Source organism: Oryctolagus cuniculus, chromosome 12 (genome assembly GCF_964237555.1).
Source record: "Oryctolagus cuniculus chromosome 12, mOryCun1.1, whole genome shotgun sequence".
Classification (NCBI taxonomy): domain Eukaryota; kingdom Metazoa; phylum Chordata; class Mammalia; order Lagomorpha; family Leporidae; genus Oryctolagus; species Oryctolagus cuniculus.
The window spans coordinates 92,716,640-92,741,108 of record NC_091443.1 but is presented as its reverse complement, the minus strand read 5'-3'; the positions used below and the strand labels follow the sequence as shown (position 1 = coordinate 92,741,108).

Below are 24,469 nucleotides of genomic sequence, written 5' to 3'. Positions count from 1 at the left end.
CTTCCAGGAAGCAGCAACCTGCAGGGGCTCAGAGCCAGGGGACATCTTGGCCTGCTGCGGCTCACCTGGCCTGCAGAGACGGAGCCTTTGGGACCCCTCCCTGCCCAGCCCCGCCTCCCTTTCTGGACACCCATTTGCAGAGTTGGCTCCTGACATCCAGAGCCTCTATTGTCTGCAAAGCCAGAGAGCAGCCATCGTCTCCCGTCCGAGAGGGCCCCAGAATCACCTCCTCCCCCCTCTCTCTCTCTTATGCTGTGATCTTGGCAATCCACCCCCATGGGGCATAGTTTGTGTCTTCCACATCCCATCTGACTCCTCCCCACCCCCTTTTAACCCTGCTGTCAGCAGCCAGCTCCCCTCCCGCAGGGACCCCGAGCCCGCTGCGCTGCAGTCCTCTCGCCCACCCGCCGTCTCAGCAGCTGGCTCCCCTCATCTCCAATAACCTGATCTCCAGCCAGAGTGGCTCAGAGGCCCAGGCCCTCGCTTCAGGCCCCAGGCCCATCAGGCTGACCCAGCAGCCCACCCAGACCCATGTCACTGGATCCACAGGGGCAGCTGTCAGCAAGCCACCTGATGGGCAGAGGCCAAGTTCAGGCCAGCTGCCTCCCGCCGACCCTCTCGGCTTCTGTGTGCGAGGAGTGGAGGATCTGCGGGCCCTACAGGCCAGTGGGACAGGGCCAGGTAGCAGTGAGCCCACGTGAGGTGGGGGAAAGTCCCAAGGGCCACTTGAGCAGGCGTCTGTGCTGAGAGTGGCCCAGGAGAAGGTCAAGTGGGGGAGCGTGTCCGCTGGACATCCGGCCCTTCCCTTCCCGCTGGGCGGGGAGCGGATCCCTGCAGGGCAGAAAAGCAGCCTCTTTTGGTACTTTTCCCAGGATCGTGGCCGCCTGGCTTGGGCAGAGCCCAGCAAGACATCCATAGCCACTCAGCGCATTTGCTTAATGCGAGGACGGTCCCCTTTCTTTCTTAATGATGTGACAATCTGAGAGAGATACAAGCAAAGTCTTTGCGTAAACCAAACTCTGAGCACTCAGTGAGACCCAGCGGTCCCTGGACACATGACCAGAGGGAGCCACTGGAGCTGCTTCCTTCTCTTGGCCACACAGGGCGTACAGTGAGTCAGCCCGAGCAGACAGCACAGCCCCCACGGAGCCCCGGGCTGGGGCTGGGGCTGGGGCTCCACTCCCAGCCCCCCACAGCCTCTCAGCAGACCTTGAACTAGAAAAGACACTTTGAGTGCTTAGCTTGCTTAAAGCTGACAGCAATCCCAGGAAGATATCTTCCCTGCACTGTAGACAAGGGCGCCGAGTGCACAGTGGTTCAGGCACCGGCCCAGGGTCCTGTGTCGCCAGCAGTGGGTCAGAGTCCCACCCCGCTCCGCCTGCCTCCAGGGCCAGACCAGCCCCTGCTGCCTCCGGATACATGTGAGCACTCAATATTTACTTACGGATTAGCTGGTAGGCTCTGTACATTAATACTTTCACGACTGTCTCTTTGTATCTCAGTCTGTTTTCCCCAAATGCCAGCTCTGCGGAACAATGTATCGATCATTCCCTATAATCAGCGGGCATTTGGTGGCTGCCACTCACAGACTGCGGATTGCCCAAAAGGAAGTGAGAACCAGAGCTGTGGGCGCATCTTTCTTCCATGGAGTGGGAGGTTTTCAATCCCCCTGTACCGCGTGCTGAGTGCACAGGGCAAAGGGGCCGTCCTGCCTGCCTGTGTGGGGTGCACTGGGGAACCTGGGACCCTGCATCTGCCGGCTGGGTTCCTTCCCACGCCTAGCCCCAGAGCCAGCTGGCTGGCAGGCGTCGAACGGCATCTCAGGATAGACGCCTGTCAAGTGGTTCTCATGTTGTGACAGTAGGCAATTACGATTTATCTCACAAGGAATCAACAATAAACTGAAGCAAAGGGGATAAAAAGGATCAGAGAATTTAGGATGACAACAGCACCAGAGGGAATTTGGTAGGTAGGCTTTTAACTGGAAGACAGACAAGAGAATATTTTGACAAAAGAAACAGACACACACCAAGAGAATCCTTAAATCTGGACTAGCAACTTCCGCCCATGTTTCACGGCTCTGCACTGTGCTGAAATCTCACTTCCTACAGGAAGTCCTCCAGATTTCTCAGCTGGTGGGGAACCTACCCTCTGAGGCTTCTTGCCTCTTTTAAGTGCCCCTCTGGAGGTACATACCCTTAGCAGGCAGGTGAGTCCCCTGTATCCTCTGCACCAACCTCCTCCATCCTTCCCTGCTGAAACCAAGCATAAAAGCTTCAAATTTTACATGATAAGTGCATCGCTGGTACCTGGATATTTGACCCTACTATAAATGGAGTCTGAACTTGCTTTAGAGAGAAAGCAAAGCCTTGTCCTGGATCAGTAACCGAAACACAAGGGCGGGTTGGGGAAAGGGGTGTCAAGGGCCGGGTGAAACCCCAGCTTTGCTGTTTCCAAGCAAGCCATGCGTTCTCCCTCGATCGAGTGGGGCAGCAAGCCCCGTCCCGGAGAACAGCCAGGGCCTTTGGAGAGGCTGTGGACAAAGCCCTCCCGCAGCACCGCAGCGGGGAAGCCCGTGGCAAGGAAAGCCCACGAGCCTTGGTGGGTGCAGGAAGCTGAGCTTACGCCCGAGTCTCACTGCTCTGGGGTCTAGGGAAATGCTCACTCCCTCTCTCTGATCCTCCGCGTCTCTACTAACCCAACACGTGGGAGAGACGACCCCTTACGCCTGCCACTTCTAAATGTCCATGAATGGATCTTTCTTCTCATCTCTTTGGGCCTGGGAAATACTCAGACTCGGCAGCAAAGGCATCATGGGAAGATGACAGCCAAGTTCAAAGTCTGACTCCATCCCTCTATGCAGCGTGACCTCGAGCACATCGGGTAACTTTCCCCAGTTTCCTTGCATCCTCTGTAAAGAAGAAAAATGACAGCGACAGACCCTGTATGAATCCAGTGGCCATGTGGGAATGCTCCAGCCCTTTGATATAGGAGAAGGAATTCCATTTGTTCTAGAAGCTCAAATACCACAGAACAATTTCTGATGCTCCCCAGTCCTCTGGCCACCTCCCCGGCTGCCCCGGAGCCTCTCTTGCTGCTGCCCTGCCCCGCCTCCACCTCCCTTTGCAAGGAGAGAGGTGAGGGCAGAAGGCACAGCCAGGCTCCTCTTCCCCAGGGGCAGGTAAGGTAGCTCGGCTTGTGACTACACCCACATCAATAAGCAAATGTGTTTTGCGCTGTGAGGGGGTGAAGGCAGGTAGCTCCCCAGGGTCTGACAGGCAAGAAGCACTCGCGATGGGAGAGTGGTTTGCCTGCACCTGCTGGTTCCCCCATCTTCCCCTTCCCACTGTCGCCTCCCTCTGACCGTCTCCCTCTGCATTTGTCAGGCTCCCCAGACACACAGGATCTGGAGAGAAAGAAATTTGACAGAGGTACACATTCAGTGCCGGGGTTAGGGTGCTGCTAGGAACGCCTGCACCTCGTGTTGCAGGGCCTGGGTTCAAGTCCCAGCTCCACTTCCAATTGCAGCACCCTGCTCATGTGCACCCTAGGAAGCAGCAAGGTCCCTGTCACTTAACTAGGAGACCCAGATTGTGTTCCAGCCTCCTGGCTTCAGTGTGGCTCAGCCCTGGATGTTGTGGGCATTTGGGGAGTGACCTAGAAGATGGAAGATCTCTGTCTGTCTCTGTCTCTCTGGATTTCCAAAAAAAATGAAGAGAAATCACTTTTTAAAAAAAAAGATTTACAGGGCTGGTGTTGTGGCACAGTGGGCTAAAGCCCTGGCCTGAGGCACTGACATCCCATCTGGGCACCAGTTCTAGTCCCAGCTGTTCCTCTTCCAGTCCAGCTCTCTGCTGTGGCCTGGGAAGGCAGTGGAGGATGGCCCAGGTTTTTGGGCCCCTGCACCCACGTGGGAGACCTGGAAGAGGCTCCTGCCTTCAGATTGGCGCAGCTCCAGCCATTGCGGCCATCTGGGGAGTGAACCAAAGGATGGAAGACTCTCTCTCTCTCTCCCTCTCCCTCTCCCTCTCCCTCTCCCTCTCCCTCTCCCTCTCCCTCTCTCTGTAGCTCTGTTTTTCAAATAAATAAAATAAATCTTTTAAAAAAAGATTTACTTATTTAATTGAAACATGGAGTTACACAGAGACAGAGAGAGAGAGGGAGAGAAAGAAGAAGAGGCTGCAAATGGCTACAGCGGCCAGAGATGAGCCAATCCGAACCCAGGAGCCAGGAGCTTCTTCCGGGTTTCCCATGCGGGTGCAGGGCCCCAAGGCCTTGCGCCATCTTCCACTGCTTTCCCAGGCCATAGCAGAGAGCTGGATCAGAAGTGGAGCAGCTGGGACTCGAATGGCATCCATATGGGATGCCGGCACTGCAGGTGGCAGCTCTACCTGCTAAACCACAGCTCTGGCCCTGAGAGATAGCTTTTTTTTTTTTTTTTTTTTTTTTTTGACAGGCAGAGTGGACAGTGAGAGAGAGAGAGAGACAGTGAGCAGTGAGAAAGGTCTTCCTTTGCTGTTGGTTCACCCTCCAATGGCCGCCGCGGCCGGCGTGCTGCAGCCGGCACACCGCGCTGATCCGATGGCAGGAGCCAGGAGCCAGGTGCTTTTCCTGGTCTCCCATGGGGTGCAGGGCCCAAGCACTTGGGCCATCCTCCACTGCACTCCCTGGCCACAGCAGAGAGCTGGCCTGGAAGAGGGGCAACCGGGACAGAATCCGGTGCCCCGACCGGGACCAGAACCCGGTGTGCCGGCGCCGCAAGGCGGAGGATTAGCCTAGTGAGCCGCAGCGCCGGCTGAGAGATAGCTTTTTAAAGGGACTCTCTGCAAAGGACTGTGGAGGCTGAGAAGCCACAGGTCTGCGCCCTGTGAGCTGAAGGCCCAGGGCAGCCAGCGAAGGGATTCAGGGCTGAGACCCAGGGGACCCAGTAGCGTGAGACTCGGTCTGAGTCCAGAGCCTGAGACTCAGGGAGCAAATGGCCTGAGGCCCAATCCAAGTCCAAAGGCACAAGGAGCGGGAGAAGATGGACGTCCGAGTCCAAGCAGGGCAAGAACCGCCCTTCCCCTGCCGTCCCGCTCTGCCCAGGCCCACCCACGAGCTCCTGACTCAGCCCACGGGTTCAAGTGCAAGGTCTTCCAGCAGACACACCCAGAGCAGCTTTACCAGCTACCCAGGCATCCCTTAGCCCTGTCAGGATGACACAGTCACAGCCCCAGTCCCACTGCTGAACTCACGCCACAAGTCATATCCTGTGCCGAGCCTGGAACACTATCCGTCACTTCCTCCTGGCTGACTCCAGGCTTCTCCACCAACCCCAGTGTTTCTGGTCCAGGCACCCACACCCTTGGGTGTCTCCCGGTTGCCTCTCCCATTTCACAAAATACCCTGCTGCCATTGTTGCCACATTACACACCCTGGCTGCCTCATCAGTGCAGCAAGGTGTCTTGGGGCAGCTGCTGGCAGTTTTGGGGTGGATGAGTCCAGCCCACCCTAGGGTGCAGCCTGTAGGAAGAGCAGGTCTGAGTCCATTCTACAAGCTCCATGGAGCACCCAGGAACACCGAAGAGAGGCGTGCCCCGGAGGCTGCGAGAGCGCGGGTCTCAGAGACGTTCACAGTCCCCGCCTCTGTGGAGTGTTCATTGCCTCTGGGTGCCAGCGTTGTGTGCAGTGGGTTAAATCGAGGCTCACAGCACCGGCATCCCATACCTGTATGCTGGTTCGAGTCCCAGCTACTCCACTTCCAGATCAATTTCCTGCTGATGAGCCTGGAAAAGCAGTGGAAAATGGTCCAAGCACTTGGGCCCCTGCACCCGCGTGGGAGACTCGTATGGAGCTGCCGACTCCTGGATTTGCTCTGGCCCAGCCCTGGCTGTTGCAGCCAACTGGGGGGTGAACCAGCAGATGGAAGATCTCTCTTTCTCTCTCTTTCTCTCTCTCTGCCTTTCAGCTAAATAAAAATAAAAAGTGTACATTGTGTTGGGTATTATAAAATAATCTAGAGATGACTTAGGGAGACAGGAGGATGTGCTTAGGTTCTGGGCAAGTCCTACATCGTGTGGCAGAAGACACTGGGGTTGCACAGGGGTCCCGGCCCAATCCCTTGCAGATTCTGAGGGCTGGCTGTACCACGGGAAGGCGAACCTATGCGAAAGTACTGAGTGGCTCGGGAGACTGGAAAGCATGGGTTCACTGAGAGCTGGGGCAGCCAGCTTAGAGCTCATTTAAGGCAGAGGGATGAAGCTTGATGTTTAACTCTGTGCCTCCACTGTGTACACTTTCCCACCCAGCTCAGGATTGGGGTCTTCCCAGTTGCTCCCGCTCATCTCCTATCAAAATTTGATCTTGAAAACCCAACTTCCCCACATGGGCCATACTTGACCAAGAACAGCAAGAGGGCATCCTCCGTTTCTCACTCAAGGCGGCGTGAGTATTCTGAGCAGGAAGAAAGCCTTACAGACCGTTACTGTGGGCTGGGCGCTGCGAGCAGTGGGTCGAGCCCCAGCGTGCGAGGCCTGCGTTCCACCTGGGAGCACCAGTTTGAGTCCAGGCTCTTTTGCTTCTGACCCAGCTTCCTGCTAATGTGCCTGGGAAGGCAGCAGAGGCTGGCCCAGGGCTGAAGGGGTGGAGAGATCTCAGAGCCAGAACCCCTTCTAGGTGGGGAGGTCAACCCCTCCGCCCAGGATAAAGCCAGGTCTGGTTTGGTTGAGGATTTCAGCACTGAAATAATGGCTGGAAGCAATGATCAACAGGAGGAGGGACTTGGAATACTTCCTGGCTGAAAGTGAAAACCTAAAAAAAAGTGTTCTTTGAGCCAAACCCATGGTCACTGCTGATGTTCACATTTGGAATTAGTGGCAAGTGTGAAACTAACTTGTGGGTTTGGGAGACCTGGCGACTGTGTCACCAGTGAGGGGAGGCCATCCAGACCTCGAGTGAGGCCATAAAAATCGCATTCACCGTGTGATCACAGAGGGCCCCACACAACTCAGGGCCCAGGGCAGCACCTTATGGAAGAAGCGCAGGGAGCCTGACCAAGGAGACGGTCAGGCAGATTTCTGGAAGGAGTCCAAAGAATTCCCCCAGGAGAAGAACATGTTAGTGGTCTTTGGGGAAGGATGAAGTTTGGGAGGAGAGACTGAGAACTCTGTTAAGGAGCTAACAGCAGAGAGTGGAGTTCAAATACTTACCCAGTGCCCATGGCGACTGACAGGTAGAAGTCACGGGAATGTGGATTCTAAGGAGAGCACAGATTTTTATGGGGAGAATTCCCCCAATAGCCAGAACCGACCAAATGAGCAGTAGGACTGCTGAATATCCAGCAAGATGTGCAGAAAGGGGCTGGAAGAGTTGGATAAATGGATTAGTGGATGGATGGATGGATGGATGGATGGATAGATCATGGATGGATTATGGATGATGGATGATGTATGTATGGAGGAATGGATGACAGATGGGTTATGGATGGATGGATGAGGGATGGATGGATATGGATGGATGGATGATGGATGGATGGATGGGTGATGGGTGGATCAGAATATGAATGTATATATGGACAGTTAAATGAATGTATGCATGGGTGGACAAAGGTATGAATCGATGGAAGGAGAGAGGGAAGAAGGGAAGGTGACACAAATAGACATATCTAAGGTTGTACGTCTTCAGAGCTGCCCTCCAGCTCTGAGAATCAATCATTATGTGATGATTTGGGCTAAGAACACCTGGTCTGCAGGAGTTCACAAGCCAGTAAATGTGGAAGATTGACATACAGTTTCCAGCATTCGGTTTGGTCCAATCACAAACACCAGGAAATGGACATGCATGGACTAAAGAACTGCCCTTCCCAACTGGGATAATTAATCTCTCTCTCTCTCTCTCTCTCTCTCTCTCTCTCTCTCTCTTTCCCTGCCTCCCCCAAGTATCTATGTGATGTGTGTGTGTGTGCCTGTGCATGTGTGTCACACAGATATTTCAGAAAGTTCACGGAAAATTCAATTAAAAGGTCATTTCTTTTGGTCCAAAAAGTGGAACTCCATGCAGATGCGGGAATTTCAATAAGTCTGTGGAAATGTGCTTTATGAAAAGGTGTGCTTCGGCTTCGAAATATTGGCACCACAATAAAATTATCTTTTAACTTTTTCATACTTTTGAAAATATCCCCTTATATGTGAAGCTGTGACACTAATTTCACATTCATGTTGAAAGACCCTAGACTTAGAAAATGTAGCTGATAATAACGTGACTAACACGCATAAATTACTAATCCTCCAACCTGGATCTATTTAGTAAGAAACACAGGAACAAGATAACACACAAAAATGTTAAAGAGGGGTCAGCATCGTGGCGCAGCAGGTTAAGCCACAGCCTGCAATGCTGGCATCCCGTGTTGGAGCACTGCTTCGAGTCCCGGCTGCTCTGCTTCCAATCCAGCTCCCTGCTAACGCACCTGGGAAGCAGCAGAAGCTGGCCCAAGTGCCTGGGTTTCTGCTGCCCACACGGGAGACCTGGATGGAGTTGCGGGCTCCTGGCTTCAACCTGGACCAGCCCCAGCCGTTGCGGCCATTTATAGGGTGAACCACAGGACGAAAGATCCTTTTCCCTTTCTCTCTCTCTCTCTCTCTCTCTCTCTCTTTCTCTCTCTGTGTCACTCTACCTTTCAAATAAATTAATCAACCCTCAAAAAGAAAAAAAAATATTAAAAAGCCCCGGCAGATAGCAGAAATGAAGTGGGGGATCATGGGAATTGTGGGGACGGAGAAGACCCTCAGGAGCCCCCTCACCTAGCCCTTGGCGGACTCTCACCACGCAGGAAGCCCAGCTCAGTGTTGTCACCAGACTTTCTCACCTATCAGGAGAACCTGGAAATATAGATTGTATGAGGAGGACCTCTTGATTGTAAATACTTGTAACTAATCCATTTTTAAAGATTTGTTCACTTATTTGAAAGGCAGAGTTACAGAGAGGCACAGGCAGAGAGAAAGAGAGAGAGAGAGAAAGTTTTCCACCCACTGGTTCACTCTCCAAATGGTTGCAACGGCTGGAGCTGGGACAATCCGAAGCCAGGAGCCAGAACCTTCCCTGGATGTCCCACATGGGTGCAGGGACCCAAGTACTCGGGCCATTTTCTGCTGCTTTCTCAGGTGCACCATCGGGGAGCTGGATTGGATGTGGAGCAGCTGGGACTTGAACCAGCACTGCAGGCAGCGGCTTGACCCGCTATGCCACAGCACCGGCCCAGCAACTAATTTGTAAAAATTGACTTCTGTTGGGGCGGGCATTAGCACAATGGTTAAGATGCTGCTTGGGACCCCCACATCCATATAATATCAAGGGTCTGGGCCAAGTCCAGGCTGTACCGCTTCTGAGCTAGATTCCTGCCAAGACTCACGCACCCTGGAAGATGGTGGGTGATGGCTGGAGCATTTGAGTCCCTGCCGCCCATGTAAGAGACTTGTGTTGAGGTCCCGATTCCTACCTTTAGCCTGACCCAGCCCCGGCCGTGATGGGACATTTGGGGCCTGAACCAGCCAACGGAAGATATCTTCGTTGTCTATTTTTATCTTTCAAATAAACAGAATTTTTTCAAACGTTGACCTATGTTCAGCCAATCAAATGACACGCACACGTGGATGTGACACAGCCCACGTGCTGTGAAACGGCAACCTCATTCCGATGCTGGAGTCAGGGAAAGGAGTGATGTTTCTTAAACGGTCCCAAAAAGAACAACCAAAGAGCTCCTCTGCTAACACTGGGGGTGCAGAGGGCACAGGGCCAGACCCTCCTGCCGGCGGGCGACCCCTCTCCTGCCTGCTGGCGGAAGGGCCACCACTGGGGCAAGAACCACCTGCGATGTCCCCGGCGGCCGAGTCCAAGAGCTGCGTGCAGCCTCCCGGGGGTGCTCTGTGTGCCCGTATAACTCTCCCTACTCAAAATATCTCCCACCGTTGACTGACAGCCCCATGCAATTTAGCAGAAGGCTAAAAATTAAAAAATCTTCGAGCCTGCTGAGGGAGCGAGAGGATGCAGCCACTCCGCGGTGCCGCCCCCTCGCCCGGGCCCCGGGCTCGGCAGATGCCAGGGCTGTTCATTTTGGAGACAGAACAAAATATTTGTATTTAGATTTATTAAGTCATTATTCCACCATTTGTTCCAATGCGCTTTATTAAAACCAGATCGCATCTCTGTTTTGAAAGTATTACCTGATTTACATAAGCTGGTCCCAGCCCTAATTACGGCTTCCTTTGGTGCCTTTTCATTCCGAGGGAGGCTCGCTCTCCCCCTCCTGTTTTTTTGTCGCCTGTCTTTATGGCCCATATGTCTGCTTGAGATAGCAAGAATCTTCAGCCTATAAATAGACGTTTCCGAACAGCCGTGCTGCCAGTTATCTGTCCACACATCAACATTACCATAATTGCAACAGTGAATGTGTAATCTCTCTAATCACACGTTCCAGTCGGAAAACTGGATTGGGTTTCATAAATTGTATAATTTGAGGCTTCCCTGAGCTAACCGCGGGCAGGCAGGCTGCTGTAGGTCACCCAGGGCTTGGCCGAGCCCCCTCAGCCCAGAATGCCAGGGTGACACTCCAGGGGCAGGTGCGGATGACAGCAGTGCCACGCGGGCCTGCGGAACAAGAGACGCAGAAGCCGTTGAGGTCGGCGATGCTTTGCCCATGCTCTCTCCTGATTTCACTCTGTTAAAAGTTCAGGGGAAATGCCATGAGTACTCTCTTTCATGCTAAGGATGACGCCATCAAGGCTCAGAGAGGTTAAGCGAACTTCCAAGGGTCACACAGCAAATAGCTGACACCACCTGCCACACCCTTAACCACAGTTTCATCCACAGCTCGGCACCCATAGAGGCTCCTTGTGGATTCCATGTTCCCTTCCTCTGAAATGCTTTCATCTCTGTTGTTTTAACTAACTCCCGGGACCAGCTGGGGCTACCTTTTTATAGACAACAAAACCAGGACTCAGAGGGGTCCAGCATGCTGCCCAGGGTCACACAGCCGGGGTCGGCTCCCAGACTGCCAACTCGCCCCAACACCCCCTTCCTGAGGTTTCCAGGGCCAAGTGCTCTCTGGGGGGTCCCACGCTCCTCTGCCTTTGTTGTCTTTGCCGGCTTCTCTGAAGATGCTGTCCTGGGACTGGTGCCGGCCTGCGGGGCCCTGGGGAAGGCTGGGAGGGAAGGGGTGGGCCTTCTGCCAGCTTCCCCAGAACTCCAGGGAGGATGCTCCCCAGGCCTGCAGGGGACGCAAGGCAGCTGCCTCTGAAGCCCTCCCCCCCTCCCGGGGAGCTGCTGGGGACAGGCCTTCGTTTGTTTTGCATCCGAGCTTCCTCTGGGCAATGTTATTCACGCCCAAGGCCCCCAGAGAGGCTGACGACATCCTGATGGATGGGCGGTCCCCGCCCGCCCAGCCCCCCCGCGCACCGGGCTATGCCCGGTAATTGCCCAGCCAGCCGCGCGCACGCGCACGCGCGCAGCTTCAGCTGCCAATGAGCTGCTCTAAATGGAGCTAATCAGACGGTGGTTCGGTTACCAGGACGCTCCCTCCGGGCCCGCGCTCTCTGTCTCAGGAGGAGCCAGCTCATCCGACTCTCAGTTTTTCCAGACGAGAAAATTGGGAAAGAAAAAGAGGTTCACCCAGGGTTATAACCGATCCTGAGCGCTGGTGGTTGACACGCACACCACCCCTCTGTCTGCAGGGCCGGCACTGTGGCGTAGGGCGGGAAGCTGCCACCTGTGACAAGGACATCGCAAAGAAGCACCGGTTCCAGTCCCGGCTGCTCCACTTCTAATCCAGCTCCCTCCTCATGCACCTGGGAAAGAGACAGACGATGGCCCAAGTGCTGGGGTCCTTGCACTGGCGTGGGAGACCCGCATGAAGCTCCTGGCTCCTGGGTTCGGCTTGGCCCAGCCCTGGCTGTTGCAGCATTTGGGGAGTGAACCAGTGGATAGAAGGCCTCTTTCTCTCTAATTCTGTCTTTCAAGTAAATAGTTCTTAAAATAAGTAAATCAATAAAACCACCTCCCCTGTGCAGGGGCCCTCCTTCCTCTGCTTCCGAATCTCTCTGCTCAGCCGGGTCCTCCAGGTGTCCCAGGCCTCGAGTGAGAAAACCTGCTCTTCTTCCCTGTCACTGCCCCAAGCCGCCAAGCGACCTTCACCTAACCCCTTCACCACCCCCTCCCCGTGGACAGAGCCAGGACCCACCAGGCTGAGTGGGATGAGACCTCCTGGCAACGCAACCTCCCAGAACATCTGCTGGGAAGGACCCCGGATCAGCACTGTTCAGTGTGGCCACACAACAGCCTGCCTGAAGGATCTCTGTGAGTGAGGCCCCAGCGGGAAGGAGGGGCCGTCAAAGAAGGAGGCACCTTTCCCTGAAGGGAGGAGAGAACTTCCACTTTGATCATGGCCTTGTCTAAATAAGGTCGGAGTTGTGGACTCAAGAGGCTTCCATAGCCTGGGCAGCTCATGATAAGAGCCTCGGGTGATCACTGATGTCATAAATAAGAGTGTCAATTGTTAAATCAACAACAGGAGTCACTGTGCACTTACTCCCACATCAGATCTCCGTCCTAATGTGCTGTACTATGTGAATTAATGGTAAAACTAGACTTCAAACAGTTGTGTGTCTGTGTGGGTGCAAACTGTTGAAATCTTTACTTAATATAGAGTTGATCTTGTGTATATAAAGATAATTAAAAATGAATCTTAATGAAGAATGGGATGGGAGAGGGAGTAGGAGGTGGGATGGTTTGCAGGTGGGAGGGAGGTTATGGGGGGAAGAACTGCTATAATCCAAAAGTTGTACTTTAGAAATTTATATTTATTAAATAAAAGCTTTCTACTATTAAAAAAAAAAAGTGTGGCCACAGATGGCCAGGCCACAGCAGCCCCACCTGCGCCTACCCCAGACCCACTCAGTAGTTCTCACTATTTTTTTGAAAGATTTCTATATTTATCTAAAATGCAGAGTTACAAAGAAAAAGAGAGACAGACAGACAGAGAGGTCTTCCATCTGCTGCTTCCCTCTCCAAATGGCTGCGACAGTCAGGGCTGAGCCAGGCCCAGCCCTGGAACTTCATCCAGGTCTCCCACCTGGGTAATGGGGGCCCGAGCATCCTCCAGTGCTTTCCCAGGTGCATTGGCAGAGAGCTGGATTGGAAGCGAAGCAGCCAGGATTCGAACCAGTGCCTGCATGGGATGCCGGCACTGCAGGCGGCAGCTTAGCCTGCTGCATCACCATGCTGGCCCCCTCCAGGTGTCTGTCATGCGCCTGGGCTGAAGAGTGTCTGTCCAGGTGCAGCCCATCCCTGGAGAGCCTTCCAGACATGGAGTTCTTTATCTGGGGATCCCCAGGCTACAGTCTGAAATGGGGCATGCAGGGATACTGGAAAGATCTCGTCCCCCCCCCACACACACACACACCAGAGCTGTGTGTGTGTGATGAACTTCACCTCCAACCCTTGTCCTGAGCCTCCCACTCCCCCACCCCACATCCACACAGGACCCTTCCCTGTTCCTGGAACAACCACGCTCCAGGCCCAACCTTGTCCCACTGCCGGGAAAGCCGGCCCCTCCCCCACCCCCACCCTGAGGACTCAGCCCCCACCTCCGGCAAGATTCCTCTCTCTCTCTCTCTTCTCGGATTTCCAAAGCACTCTAGGGATAATGCTCTTCCAGCAAACATCTAGAGCCTCGTGCTTTCTTGGGCCAGACGCACGCCTCTCCTGCTAGAATCTGAGCTCCTGGATACGCCACAGCTCCTGGCAACCCCCTGGCACACAATAGGTCTGCAGTGTGTGTGTGTGTGTGTGTGTGTGTGTTGCGTGCATGGGGCCACATGCACACGCTCTATAATCAGAATGGGATTCTGTCCTCAAAGTCGTAGCGTAACGGTACTGACAGAGAGGAAACTCAACCCAGTTACGGGGCTTAGGGAGCGGGGTCATGGGGGACATGCCCGCAGAAGCCGACTCTTGTGGGCAGGTTGATTGTGGGAGCTGAGACTGACTTCAACCTCTCTCTCTCTCTCTCTCTCACTCTCTCTCTCTTTGCTCCCCGGCTCGGCCCATGCCTTCCCTTGCAAACGTGCTTGGCCATAGCTGTTCACCGCCCTCGCCAGAGACCCGATCAATGGTCTCGAATCTGACTAAGTAAACCTTTTATCTTTATTAAGTCAGCAGTCTTGGGTATTTCACTGCCGTAATGATGACCTGACTAATACCGCATGATACATGCACATGTGTGTGTGCACATGTGTGGGTGTGCAAGTGTGTGTGTGTGTGTGTGTGTGTGAAACTCCAAGAACCCTGGCCCCTGGCTCCCTATGCTCCAGGCTCTGGACAAACCCTGGGAGTATTCCTGACCCACAAGCTCACAGCATCATTTTACAGCCAGCGAAAGCTCCAGGCTGCCCTCGCCCTGCTTCCTGGGCGCTCCCGGCCTCCGGACCCTCGGTCATCTCTCAGGTAGCACCAGGAAACCCTGCTCCCCTCTCCTGCCCTGGTTCCCCCGACACCTACTCCCATCAGCCTCTGGCAGAGGCCACCCTGTTGAGAAACAGGAGACATGGACCTAGCACATTAGCCATGCCCGGTGACAGCTGAGCTGGGCCCAGGCAGACGTCTGTGCTAGGACCCCCTGTGCCACTCCTGACCCGAGCCGGGAAGGCCTGTCCAGGGCTCACAAGCCAGCCAGCTCTCCAGCAGGTAGGGAAAGGTGGCCAGGCTGACCTCCACCAAGTCTCATGCAAGGTCTGCCTCCTCCAGGAAGCCTTCCTTGGTGCTATAGCCTTAAGAAGGTGATGTGAATTCTCCAGCCTGGCCGTTGCCGCATCCCAGCAAACCCATGCTCACGTTCTCAGGCTCGTGTGGATCGAGAGAGCGAGCTGCCCTCAACAGCCAGGCCAGCTCCATATCCACAGACTTTGTGAAGCTGGAACCCCACACCAGCTCTCCTCCTGAGCTGGCCTAGGTGCTGCCCACCTCTCTGTCCCCCTGCAGCCTCAGGGGCCTTGCACACACTCTCCCTTCTGCCGGGTGCTCAAACACAATGCCAGCACCCAGTGGCTGAGACAGAGGACACCAGGAGTGGCTGGGACAATTAGGCAATGAGACAAAAATGAACAGGTAAGAAGTCAAGACTCCCGGTCACGGCCCTCCGAGTGAACCCCTCTCCCAATCTGGGCCAGGGTGTAGAGGCTTGGATTCTACAAGGCTGCAGCCCACCCTCTCCTCCTGAGACACCATTTAGTGAGGGAGCACAGGGGCGCCTGCTCTGAGCATAGGCAGGGTCCCACTAGCCAGATCTGGCCTCCCAGGGGTCCCTCTCAGAGACACGGGCTGCTCCATGAGCCACCACTGGTGGCCTCCTGGGCTCCTGCTGGTGTCGGGTCCTCTGCAAGGCCCAGCTACCCACGTGTACTGGGTCCCTCCCTTGATTGGCCAAATGCTACCCATGATTCCCCATGCCACGTGCTGTGATCAGGAAGAAGATCCTCTCTGGCAGCCTGAGGTGGGAGGTGCAGATCGGGAGGCTTCGCTGGCAGGTAAAAGGCAGGTTTGTTTTTGCAGCAGGTGCAGCTGGAGCGGCGTCTCGATAGCATGTCTCTGGGCTGGACGCAGGCGCCCCTGCAATGGGAACTGGCTGAGCAGTGAGGCTTCCTCTTGGTACCTGTCCCAGCTGCGTGGCTCCAGGCGAAACTGTCTCCCCGGTTTGCACAGTACCTGGGGCAGGTTGCCCTGGGCAGGAACCCCCAAATAGAGCTGGGGAGGTCTCCATGCTTGCAGGATCAGCACCTTCCTGTGCCTACTGTGCAAGACCCCTGCCCTGCCTCCAGGGCTCCTGGCCCTGGCCCACTGAATAGCACAGACAGGGAGGTGCTGGGGTGGGCGCAGAGAGAGGAGCAGACCCCATCAGAGGCAGGGGCCTGTGTGCCACCCGGCCATGTGCCCCATTATTGCCTTTTCTGCATACGGGAAGCCGTGGAGCAGAAGTTTCTTGCCCTGGGATTCGAACCCGCACTTGTCTTTCTCCAACCCTCCGACCTCTAGCCCAGCTCCCTATCCACAGGGCTGTGTGCCTGGTCCCTCCCCACCCCCCACACCCTCTCCCCCTCCCACCCCCCGGGAGCTGACAGCAGGCAAATGTGCTTGAGCCCAGCACCTGGAGGGGCAGCCAAGCCTGCAAAAGCCCTTTAAAAAACCCCGCCAGCTTCAGGGCGTCCCAAGGCCACCGGCCCTGGCTGGGAACACTGTCCTGCCTTCCAGCCCGCGCTGGTGGCTGTGTCCAGCTGGACGGGTGACTCAGCCGCCCTCATTCCCACAGATCGGGGCGGGCAGGCCTCCCTCCCCGGCTGTCGGCTTGGCTCGGTCTGGGGGTGCCCCGGCGGCCAGGCTCCCAGCAGCGAGGCCCTGGGGCTTGGCCGCCTCGGCCGCAGCTGACTCATGAGCCCACCCTCTTTCTCCACCGCCAGCCTCCCCGTGGAGAGTGGAGGGACACTTGTAGATGTCACCGCTGGCCCCCTTGGCCAGGCTGTGGTAATTTCTTGAGGACTAGCCCCAGAGCCTCTGTCCTGTCGGCAGTAGAAGCACCTCCCCCACCCCCACCATGAGCAAACAGCTTGCTGGCCAGGCTCCAGGGCCAGCCAGGCCTGTACAGAGGGAGGCTTGCGGCGTGTGAAGAGGAGGGATCGGGCCCAAGCAGGGCGTGAAAGCCAGGGAGGGAAGTAGATCTTGGCTGGACTTTCAAACGAGACGTGTGGGAGGCCAGGCTACGGTTGGACGGTGCAGGTATAGGCACAAGACCATCTGCTCACAACCAAGGAAAACCTCACCCTGCATGCCAAGGCACTGAGCGCAGGGGGCAGCAGCTGGCGGGGGCCAGGGTCAGAAGGCCCGCCCACTCTCAGGTCCTGTTTCCACATCTGTAGAATGGGCGTGTGCCCGGCAGGACAACTGCTCCAAAGCGCCCCGGAAGGAGCGTGTCTTTCTGTTCCCTGTGGGAGCCCGGTTAGGTTTGTGCAACCTTTAATTGCTTTCATTTGGCATCTGTCATCTGTGATACTGTGGGAAGGGACCCAGGGGGCACCCTGTGAGGGACCCTCCCAGAGAACAGAGCAAGCAGCACGCAGCACCCTCCCGCCACTTTTCCCCCACCCACACACGCTTGACCCAGTAAGGAGCCCGAGACTGGGAGCAGGAGCTGCCGTGCTGGCATCAGCAAGTCGGGATGACCTAAGCAACCAACTTCTACTGAGCCACTGAGCTGGCACTTGGACATGCTGAGGTGCTTAAGACACAGTCCCTGTAAAAAGAAAAAAAAGGGGGTGGCATGAACGTGAAGTGGAGGCAGGGAGGGAGACAGGGAGGGACAGGGAAAGGGTGTGCAAGTGGCCTGGAGCCCAGGCACATGGAAATGGACTTTGGGCTCTGAAGGGTGAGCAGGAGCCTGCCACGCAGAGTAAGGAAGCGAAAGGGAGCGGCAGCCTCAGGGGCCCCAGTAGGGGGCGCACGTCTGAGCTGTGCGGAGAGCAACCCAAGTGCTCCCCCGGAGCCGCCAGGCCACCGTGTGTGGCTGCATCAGAGACTGTGGAGACACACCCGCTGAGGCCTGTGGCCCACATTCCAGCCTTCCAAGAACTGGCTGGGTGAGCCTTGGCCCTGGCAGATCCGCAGCCTCCTCCCTCCTCCCTCCTCCCAGCAGGCTCCAGCGGTGGGCGTGGCCCAGGAGATGTGACGTCATGCACAGCTGGGGAATGAGACAGGACAGCTCCCACGCAATCCAGCGGCCTGTTCCCAGGGATTAGGTGATCCCCCCCCCAGCAACCCCTCTCCACTGAGGATCCCCAGAATGGTCCAGACATGGAAACTGAGGCCACACTGAGTCTGGGCTCCTGGCTTCTGCCCCTGGGGCCCTCCTGCACCTGCTGCTGCCACCTCCCACAGAGGCAGTCCTGGGGCGTGCTGCCTCCTGACAGAGGGGCAGCAGGCAGGTTCCGTCCCTCTCACTCACTGCCTGTTCCTAACTCCTGCTTCTTCTCTATGAAAATTCCCCTTTTGTGCCCTTTTTCCACGTGCTGGTCCCCTGTATTCCAGTGCCCATCTCTGAACAAGGCCCCACCATGCACACCCAGTCACCCACACTGCCCCTGCTGATTCTCCACAGCCAAGCACTTGCTGGGTTTGTCTTTTACTCAAATCTTTATTTTAATAGAAAATTTTTATTTAATAAATATAAATTTCTAAAGTACAACTTTTGGATTATAGCAGTTCTTCCCCCTATAACCTCCCTCCCACCTGCAAACCATCCCACCTCCTACTCCTTCTCCCATCCCATTCTTCATTAAGATTCATTTTTAATTATCTTTATATACACAAGATCAACTCTATATTAAGTAAAGATTTCAACAGTTTGCACCCACACAGACACATGAAGTATAAAGTACTGCTTGAATACTAGTTTTACTGTTAATTCACACAGTACAGCACATTAGGACAGAGATCTGACGTGGGAGTAAGTGCACAGTGACTCCTGTTGTTGATTTAACAATTGACACTCTTATTTATGACATCAGTAATCACTCGAGGCTCTGGTCATGAGCTGCCAAGGCTATGGAAGCCTCTTGAGTTCACAAACTCCGACCTTATTTAGACAAGGCCATAATCAAAGTTCTCTCCCCCCTTCAGAGAAAGGTACTTCTTTCTTTGATGGCCCATTCTTTCCACTGGGATCTCACTCACAGAGATCTTTCATGTAGGTCTGTTTTGCCACAGTGTCTTGCCTTTCCATGCCTGAGAAACTCTCATGGGCTTTTTAACCATTCAACTGCCTTAAGGGCTGATTCTGAGGCCAGAGTGTTGTTTAGGACATTTGTCATTCTATGAGTCTGCTGTGTGGCCTGTTTCCCATGTTGGATCATTCTCTCCTTTTTAATTCTATCAATTATTATTAGCAGACACTGGTCTTATTTATGTGATCCCTTTAACACTTAATCCTATCTTCATGATCAGTTATGAACTTAAACTGATCACTTTAACTAGTAAGATGGCATTGGCACCTGCCAACTTAATGGGATTTGGAGTCTCAAGGCAAGTAGCATGTGCCAAATTGTACATCTACTTCCTCTCTTATTCCCACTCTTATTTTTAACAGGAATCAATTTTCAGTTGAATTTAAACACCTAAAAATAATTATTTGTTAAGTAAAGAATTCAACCAATGGTATTAAGTAGAAAAGAAAATAATAAAAAGCATAAAATAGTAAGCTGTTCCTCAACAGTCAGGACAAGGGCTGATCAAGTCATTGCTTCTCATAGTGTCAGTTTCACTTCTATAGCTTTCATTTTAGGAGCACTATTAATTCTCCCAGATCAGGGAGAACATATGGTATTTGTCCCTTTGGGACTGGCTTATTTTACTCAGCATGATGTTTTTCAGATTCTTCCATTTTGTTGCAAATGACCGGATTTCATTTTTTTTTACCACTGTGTAGTATTCCATAGAGTACATATCCCATAATTTCTTTATCTATTCTTCTGTTGATGGGCATTTAGGTTGATTCCATGGCTTAGCTATTGTGGATTGAGCTGCAATAAACATTGAGGTGCAGGTAGCTCTTTTATTTGCCAATTTAATTTCCCTTGGGTAAATTCCAAGGAGTGGGATGGCTGGGTCGTGTGGTAGAACTATATTCAGATTTCTGAGGTATCTCCAAACTGTCTTCCATAGCTCAGTCAAATCTATTCCGCCTATCTGAAAAGGAAGTCAAGAAAACAGTCTCAGTGACATCAACTATTAAAAAAAAAAAAAACTTTTACATTTAATAAATTTAGCCAAAGAGGTGGAAAACCTGTACACCAAAAACTACAAAACATTGAGGAAGATACAAACAAATAGAAAGATATCCCATATTCACAGGTTGGAATAATTTATATTGTTAAAATGTTCCTATTATCCTATTATCCAAAGCAATCTATGCATTGGGTACATTCCCTATTGAAATTCCAATGGCATTTTTCACAGAAATTTTTAAAAATCTATATGGAACCATAAAAATGCCAAATAGCCAATGTAATATTAAACAAATCTGGAGGCACCTACTTGGCTTCAAAATATACTATGAAGTTATAGTAACTGAAACAGCCTAGTCGCAGCATTAAAACAGACATAGGCCAATGGAACAGAATAGAGACCACAGAAGTCAATCCTTACATTATGATCAATTAGTTTTTGACAAAATTGCCAAGAACACACAATACAGGAACAAGTCTCTTCAATTAATAGTGCTTAGTTGCATGCAGCAGAATGAAGCCAGACCCCTTCCCACACCATATCCAAAAATCAATTGAAGTGGATTTACGACTTAAACATAAGACCTGCCTGAAACATCAGAACAATCTAGAAGAAAACATAGGGAAAATGTCCATGACATTTGCCTGCACAGTGATTTTTTTGGATATGAAACCCAAATCAGAGACAACAAAAGCAAAAAAAAAAAGGGAGGGGGGCAAGAAGATTACATCAAACTAAAAGCCATCTGTCCAACACAGAAAATAATCACCAGAATGAAGAGATAAACCAGAGGTTTGTATTTGCAAAGCATACATCTACTAAGGGGTTCATACCCAGAATAGATGAGGAGGGAGCTCAGTTTGGGGCTGGATTCATGACCCCTGCTGTGGAGTGGCCTGGGGAGGAGAGGCAGGGGCAGTCCAGGTCCGATGGTGGTCTCAGTTGTTACTTTAAGAAAGAAAAAAATAGCTGAAAGGCAGAGTTACAGAGAGAGAGAGAGAGACAGAGTTTTCCACCTGCTGGTTCACTCCACAAATGGCTGCAATGGCCAGGACTGGGTCAGGCTGAGGCCAGGAGCCAGGAGCTCCATCCAGGCCTCCATGTGGGTGGCAGGGGCCCAGGCACTTGGTCCATCTTCTGCTGCTTTCCCAACTGTTCTTTACTATGTTTCCAACTCGGGAGTCTGAGACTTAGAGTATCAGCCCTTGCTTCACTTGAATTCATGGGCTGAATTTCTTGGTTAAACTATTTATTCTTCAGCAAATGGCCAGTGTTCATTGCTGGTCATAGATACGAGAGTCCTTCAAAATGTTTGTGGAAAATGGAATTAAAAGATAAGTTTACTTGGTGCAAAAAAATAAATAAATAGAAATCCGTGCGTAGTTTTTTGATAACATTAATTTTTTTTTTTTGACAGGCAGAGTGGACAGTGAGAGAGAGAGAGACAGAGAGAAAGGTCTTCCTTCACCGTTGGTTCACCCTCCAATGGCTGCTGCGGCCAGCGCGCCACACTGATCCGAAGCCAGGAGCCAGGTGCTTATCCTGGTCTCCCATGTGGGTACAAGGTCCAAGCACTTGGGCCATCCTCCACTGCACTCCCGGGCTACAGCAGAGAGCTGGACTGAAAGAGGTGCAACTGGGACACAATCTGGCACCCCGACTGGGACTAGAACCCGGTGTGCTGGCGCCGCAAGGCAGAGGATTAGCCTAGTGAGCCGCGGCGCCGGCCGATAACATGAATTTTCCATGAACTTCTCAAAGACCTCTCCTATGCATGACTTTCACTTTTTTTTTTTTTTTGCATCAAAATAAATTTATCTTTTAATTCCACGTTCCAGGAATTTCTTGAAGCACCCTCAGCCTCCTATTTGATTTGGCTTTGAATTTTAGTCTCCAGAAGCACCTGCACATAAAAACACTGTGTCAGATTCTGCAAAGAAATCGCAGCAGAAGAATGTAGTGGCAGAGAGCCTGGGCCCCTGTGAGTACTTTGCTGCTGACAGGGAATGGAATTTAAGACACAAGCATGCACGCAGACCTCGAGGTCGGGGCAGACAAGGCTGGGCTACGTATGTTCATCTTAGCCCCTCTGGAGACAGGCATGGGGCAGGGGCAAGCGGTCCAGAGGCAGCTGAGGTGTTGAAGTGTTTGCCCAGCCAATGCCAAGAACGGGCACGGGTATGTGGCAGGAGGGGACACCACGGGGCAGATGGCACCAGACATGGGAGGCTGGGGGTGGGCTCCGCAGACCACACAGCACCCAAGGCCATAGGGCACCTCTGCCAGCTCTCACACAGAAAAGTGACAGGTCTGCAGGCTTTAGAAGAGAAGTAAGAGGGGCCTGGACTCCTGGCAATCAAGAGAAAGCCCTGGATTTTTTTTAATGATACATTGTTACCTGTAGGCACCGAGTTGCATTTTCAGCTTTCTCCCGGCAGGTCCAGCATCTGCCTGCGGTTTGTAGGATCCGATCAGAGACTCGTTCTAGAGTTCAAAAGGGAGCGACTTGGTGAATGGCTTCACAGAGAAGCCCTCTTTCTGCCGGTGAGGCCATGTGTGGTGGCGCCGAGTGCCTTCAGCCAGCCCTGTTTTGGGGACCTGGGGCAGGCGACCGCACATCTCATCCCCACTTCCTTATCTGCACCGTGGACACTGTAAGAGCACTCACTTCCTGGCTGAATTGTGCACCACAGGAAGACGCCAAGGCCGACACCCACGTCTGTAAGTATGCATGAGCTGTGGCCTGGCTGTCCACAAACCCAACAGTGGGAGCACCACAGCGGTGCCAGGGGCCTGCTTTAGGAATATTTATTTATTTGATCTTCCAGCTGCTGGTTCACTCCCCAAATGACTGCCAACAGCCAGGGCTGGTCCAGGCTGAAGCCAAGAGCACGAAGCTCCATCCAGGTCTCCCATGTGGCACATTAGCACTTGGGTCCAAGCACTTGGGCACATTAGCAGGGAGCTGGATGGGAAGTGGAGCAGCCGGGACTGAAACCCCTGCTCTTAGATAGGACACTGGCATTGCAGGCAGTGGCTTAGCTCACTAAGCCCCCATCGCAGGACTCTGAAAAAGCGCACAGAAATTAGTATCATGAAAATATCTACATGTGGGCTTCCGCTTTAATTCCATGTAACCATGACCTTGCGGAGGGATCCTCCTATTCAGTGGACACACATGGCAAGCAGCTTTCAGCAGAACAAGACTCTGAGCTGCACAAGCCAGCGCTCAGGGCCACGGGAGGAAGAACCACAGCCCAGAAGGGAGAACCTGAGCAGAGCTGAAGCCAGAGGAGACGGCAAGGCTTCATCCCTGGAGCTGGTGCACTGGACCTGTTTGGAGAAAGGATGTATGTGGACATGGCCACAGGAGACTGTCCCGGGTTCTCAGAGGGAGAGCTGAATGCCATCAGCGCTATGCTTCCTGGAGGCAGGCAGCAGGAGACTCCCAGAGGAAGGCCATGGGAAGACAGAACTGGGATTTGGCGATGCTAGAATTAAGGATAGGGGCGAGGGAACACAAGCCAAGGAATGCCGGCATGACCAGTTTTTGGAAGAAGCAAGAAATAAATGAATTCTCCTGCCCCGCCCTGAGCCTCCAGAGGAAGCCCACCTGCTGAGAACCTTGCTTTCAGCCCAGTGAGACTGGTTGTGGACTTCCAGCTTCGGGAACTGTGATAGGATAAATTCCCATTGTTTAAAGCCACCAAGTTTATGGTAACTTGTTACAGCTGTCACAGGAGACACGGCCAGGATCAGAGAGTCTAGCCGGTGATACTCATGGGGAAACGTGAACTCAGGGAGCAGCGGGGTGTCTGTGCCCAAAACCACAAAGCACTGCTGTGACCAAGGCCAGACCCGGTCCCCAGGTGCCCACCACCCCACACTTCCTCTTCCACCCTCCCACTACCTCCTGGCCATTCAGGGACCTCTGGTTGCTATGGCAACCTGTGGCTGCCCTGCCCCCCAGGTGAGTCCTGCCAGTGTCAAGTTGCACAGCCTGTGGCCACTGCTGCCTGCAGCCCTGATGCCCCCCTGTCGCCTGTCACAGGCTGAGTTCCATGGGAGTGAACTCTGAGGCATCCCCAGGGGAAGAAGTCGGGTCCCTCACCTGCAGCCAGGACCTCACACGCTGCCGTGGTTGGAACAGCACCTGTCTCCCCTGAAACTCAGGGTGGAACTGGACTGTCCCTGCAGTAGCGCAGGCAGGGGAGGCCTGTAAGAGGTGCCCCGGTCTATGAGAGGGGTCAGGGCCTCTCTTGCAGGCCTGGATGGTTCTCCTGCCAGCAGGATGTTGGGAAGCAAGGTTGCCCCTTGAGTTTTCTCTTCCTCAAGCACCCACTGCCCTTCTGCTTTCCAGTGTGCTCTGCGGCAGTACGAGGCCCTCCCCTGGGTGGTCATCCCATATCAGACTTGCAGCCTCCGGAACTGTGAGCGAGTAAAGTTTTCTTTGTGAACCACCCACTCCCACTGTCGCTATGACAGCAGCAGAACACAGGCTAAGCACACGGCCCCAGCTCTGTCCAGCCAGCAAGAGCGGCGTCTGACCGCGCAGCCCTCAGCAGCTCCCAGGAAGCCTCCCTCCCAGGGGCCGTAGACCCTCTGCATTCTCAGGGGGCCCTGTGTGCCCCTGGGGACTTGTTAGCTCAGCCTTGGGTTCCACATTTCATGTTGA

General features: G+C 53.6%; 1 long non-coding RNA gene across 1 annotated transcript; it reads right to left on the bottom strand.

The window, feature by feature from the left end:
• Positions 1 to 18,368: 18,368 nt before the first annotated feature.
• Positions 18,369 to 24,237, bottom strand: LOC103345751 (uncharacterized). Its single transcript, XR_515525.3, has 4 exons — positions 23,906 to 24,237; positions 22,193 to 22,278; positions 20,628 to 20,742; positions 18,369 to 19,755 (listed from the first exon to the last, which is right to left on the bottom strand). It is a non-coding gene; the product is annotated as an uncharacterized lncRNA (long non-coding RNA).
• Between the last annotated feature and the right edge of the window lie 232 nt (positions 24,238 to 24,469).